The sequence below is a fragment of the Bison bison genome, unplaced genomic scaffold (genome assembly GCF_000754665.1).
Source record: "Bison bison bison isolate TAMUID 2011002044 unplaced genomic scaffold, Bison_UMD1.0 scf7180017864127, whole genome shotgun sequence".
NCBI lineage: Eukaryota > Metazoa > Chordata > Mammalia > Artiodactyla > Bovidae > Bison > Bison bison.
In genome coordinates, this window is record NW_011494699.1 from 423,082 (window position 1) to 427,944 (window position 4,863).

The following is a 4,863-nucleotide window of genomic DNA, read 5'->3' on the forward strand; positions in this document are numbered from 1 at the left end:
GCAGGAGGAGAAGGGGACGACGGAGGATGAGATGACTGGATGGCATCACTGACTCCATGGATGTGAGTCTGAGTGAACTCCGGAAGTTAGTGATGGACAGGGAGGCCTGGCGTGCTGCGATTCATGGGGTCGGGAAGAGTCGGACATGACTGAGCGACTGAATTGAACTGAACTGAATGAGTCCTAGTGTACTCTTCAATATACCATAGTAGAAGTTAGTAGCAGCTTAGTCACTAAGTCATGTCTGACTCTTGTTACCTCACAGACTATAGCCTGCCAGGCACATCTGTCCATGGGATTCTCCAGGCAAGAATAACGGAGTGGGTTTCCAATTCCTTCTCTAGGAGGTCTTCCCAACCCAAGAATTGAAACCACGTCTCTGTTTTGCAGGCAGATTCATATGCATTTCAGGCAGATTCAATGTACCATGAATTAATTTAAATATCAGAGATTATAAATTATTTATGTACAATAATCATAAAAAAATGTTTATGATTTTTGAAGCTTAGTCAGTTCAGTCTCAGTCATGTCTGACTCTTGCAGCCTCATGGACTGCAGCACGCCAGGCTTCCCTGTCCACCACCAAAACACGGAGTTTGCTAAAGCTTATGTACATTGAGTCAGTGATGCCACCCAGCTATCTCATCCTCTGTTGTTCCCTTCTCCTCCTGCCTTTAATCTTTCCCAGCATCATGGTCTTTTCCACTGAGTCAGTTCTTCACATCAGCTTCAGTATCAGTCCTTCCAATGAATATTCAAGACTGATTTCCTTTAGGATGGACTAGTTTGATCTGTTTGCAGGGCAAGTGTCTCTCAAGATTCTTCCCCAACACCACAGTTCAAAAGCATCAATTCTTCAGTGCTCAGCTATCTTTATGGTCCAACTCTCAAATCCACACATGACTACCTATGCTATGGAAAAAACATAGCTTTGACTAGACAGATCTTTGTCAGTAAAATAATGTCTCTGCTTTTTAATAAACTGTCTGTGTTAGTCATAGCTTTTCTTCCAAGAAGTAAGTGTCTTTTAATTTCATGGCTGCAGTCACCATCTGCAGTAATTTTGGAGCTCAGGAAAATAAAATCTCTCACTGTTTCCATTGTTTCCCCATGAATTTGATATGAAGTGATGGGACCAGATGCCATGATCTTCATTTTTGAATGTTGAGTTTTAAGCCAGATTTTTCACTTTTATCTCTTTTTTCATCAGGAGGCTCTTTACTTCCTCTTCACTTTCTGCCATAGGGTGGTGTCATCTGCATATATGAGGTTATTGATATTTCTCCCGGCAATCTTGATTCAACCTTGTGCTTCAACCAGCCCAGCATTTTGCATGATGTACTCCGGATATAAGTTAAATAAGCTGGATGACGATATAGAGCCCTGACATAATCCTTTCCCAGTTTTGAACCAGTCCATTGTTCCATGTCCAGGTCTAACTGTTGCTTCTTAACCTGCATATAGATTTTTCACGAGGCAGGTAAGGTGGTCTCATATTCCTTTCTCTTTAAGAATTTTCCACAGTTGTTGTGATCCACATATCAAAGGCTTTGGCCATAGTCAATAAAGCAGAAGTAGATGTTTTCCTGGAATTCTCTTTCTTTTTCTATAATCCAGCGGATGTTGGCAATTTGATCTCTGGTTCTGCTGCCTTATCTAAATCAAACTTGAGCATCTGGAAGTTCATGGATCATGTGTACTGTTGAAACTTCACTTGGAGACTTTTCAGCATTACTTTGCTAGCATATGAGATGAGTACAATTGAAAGGTAGTTTGAAGATTCTTTGGCATTGATTTTCTTTGGGGTTGGCATGAAAACTGCCCTTTTCCAGTCCTGTGGCAACTGTTGAGTTTTCCAAATTTGCTAGCATATTGAGTGTAGCAGAAATAGATGTTTTTCTGGAACTCGCTTGCTTTTTCGATGATCCAGTGGATGTTGGCAATTTGATCTCTGGTTTCTCTGCCTTTTCTAAAAGCAGCTTGAACATCTGGAAGTTCACAGTTCACGTATTGCTGAATTTTGAGCATTACTTTACTAGCGTGTGAGATGAGTGCAATTGTGTGGTAGTTTGAGCATTCTTTGGTATTGCCCTTTGGGATTGGAATGAAAACTGACCTTTTCCAGTCCTGTGGCCACTACTGAGTTTTCCAAATTTGCTGGCATATTGAGTGCAGCACTTTTACAGCATCATCTTACAGGATTTGAAATAGCTCAACTGGAATTCCATCATTTCCACTAGCTTTGTTCGTAATGATGCTTCCTAAGGCCCACTTGACTTCACATTCCAGGGTATCTGGCTCTAGGTGAGTGATCACGGTATCGTGATTATCTGGGTTGTGAAGATCTTCTTTGTACAGTTCTTCTCTGTATTCTTGCCACCTCTTCTTAATATCTTTTGCTTCTGTTAGGTCCCTACCATTTCTGTCCTTTATTGAGCCCATCTTTGCACAAAATGTTCCCTTGGTATCTCTAATTTTCTTGAAGAGATCTCTAGTCTTTCCCATTCTATTGCTTTCCTCTATTTCTTTGCATTGATCAATGAAGAAGGCTTTCTTATCTCTCCTTCCTATTCTTTGGAACTCTGCATTCAAATGGGCATATCTTTCCTTTTCTCCTTTGCTTTTTGCTTCCCTTGTTTTCACAGCTATTTATAAGGCCTCCTCAGACAGCCATTTAGGTTTTTTGCATTTCTTTTTCTTGGGGATGGTCTTGATTCCTGTATCCTGTACAATGTCATGACCTCCATCCATAGTTCATCAGGCACTCTGTCTAACAGATCTAGTCCCTTAAATCTATTTCTCACTTCCACTTTATAGTCATAAGGGATTCGATTTAGGTCATACTGGGATGATCTAGTGGTTTTCTCCTCTTTCTTCAATTCAATTCTGAATTTGGCAATAAGGAGTTCATGATCAGAGCCACAGTCAGCTCCCAGTCTTGTTTTTGCTGACTGTATAGAACTTTTCCATCTTTGGCTGCAAAAAATTAATCAGTCTGATTTTGGTGTCAACCATCTGGTGATGTCCATGTGTAGAGTCTTCTCTTGTGTTGTTGGAAGAGGGTGTTTGCTATGACCAGTGGGTTCTTTTGGCAGAACTCTATTAGCCTTTGCCCTGCTTCATTCTGTACTCCAAAGCCAAATTTGCCTGTTACTCCAGGTGTTTCTTGACTTCCTACTTTTGCATTCCAGTCCCCTATAATGAAAAGAACATATTTTTTGGGTGTTAGTTTTAGAAGGTCTTGTAGGACTTCATAGAACTGTTCAACTTCAGCATCTTCAGGGTCACTGGTCAGGGCATAGATTGGATTACCATAATATTGAATAGTTGCCTTGGAGATGAACAGAGATCATTCTGTCATTTTTTGAGATTGACTATGCCAAAGCATTTGACTGTGTGGATCACAATAAACTGTGGAAAATTCTGAGAGAGATGGGAATACCAGACCACCTGACCTGCCTCGTGAGAAGTCTGTATGTAGGTCAGGAAGCAACAGTTAGAACTGGACATGGAACAACAGACTGGTTCCAAATAGGAAAAGGAGTACGTCAAGGCTGTATACTGTTACCCTGCTTATTTAACTTATATGCAGAGTACATCATGAGAAATGCTGGGCTGGAAGAAACACAAGCTGGAATCAAGACTTCTGGGAGAAAGATCAATAACCTCAGATATGCAGATGACACCACCCTTATGGCAGAAAGTGAAGACGAACTAAAGAGTCTCTTGATGAAAGTGGAAGTGGAGAGTGAAAAAGTTGGCTTAAAGCTCAACATTCAGAAAACGAAGATCATGGCATCCGGTCCTATCACTTCATGGCATATAGATGGGGAAACAGTGGCTGACTTTATTTTTCTGGGCTCCAAAATCAGTACAGATGGTGACTGCAGCCATGAAATTAAAAGACGCTTACTCCTTGGAAGGAAAGTTATGAACAACCTAGACAACATGTTAAAAAGCAGAGACATTACTTTGCCAACAAAGGTCCATCTAGTCAAGGCTATGGTTTTTCCAGTGGTCATGTATGGATGTGAGAGTTGGACTGTGAAGAAAGCTGAGTCCCAAAGAATTGATGCTTTTGAATGTGATGTTGGAGAAGACTCTTGAGAGTCCCTTGGACTGCAAGGAGATCCAACTAGCCAATCCTAAAGAAGATCATCCCTGGGTTTTCATTGGAAGGACAGATATTGAAGCTGAAACTCCAATGCTTGGCCACCTAATGCGAAGGGCTGACTCATTTGAAAAGACCCTGATGTTGGGAAAGATTGAGGATAGGAGAATAAGGGGATGGTAGTGGGTGAGATGGTTGGATGGCATCTCCGACTCAATGGAAATGGGTTTGGGTGAACTCCAAAAGTTGTTGATGGACAGGTAGGCCTGGTGTGCTGCACTTCATGGGGTCACAAAGAGTTGGACACAACTGAGTGACTGAACTGAATTGAAATGAGTGTAGCACTTTGACAGCATCGTGTCTTAGGATTTGAAATAGCTCAGCTGGAATTCCAAGGCCCACTTGACTTCACACTTCAGGTTATCTGGTCTAGATGAGTGATCAACCATTGTGGTTATCTGGGTCATGAAGATCTTTTTTGTATAGTTCTTCTGGGTATTCTTGTTACCTCTTCTTAATATCTTCTGCTTCTGTTAGGTCCATTCTGTTTCTGTCCTTTATTGTGCCCATCTTTCCATGAAATGTTCCTTTGGTATCTCTAATTTCCAGAATATATAAATATACTTATTAAAAATAAGGTACTGTACCTCATGCTGGTGCTCAGTCACTCAGTTGTGTCTGATTTTTGTGACCCTTTAGACAGTAGCCTTCCAGGCTCACCTCTCCATGGAATTTACAGACAAGAATATTGA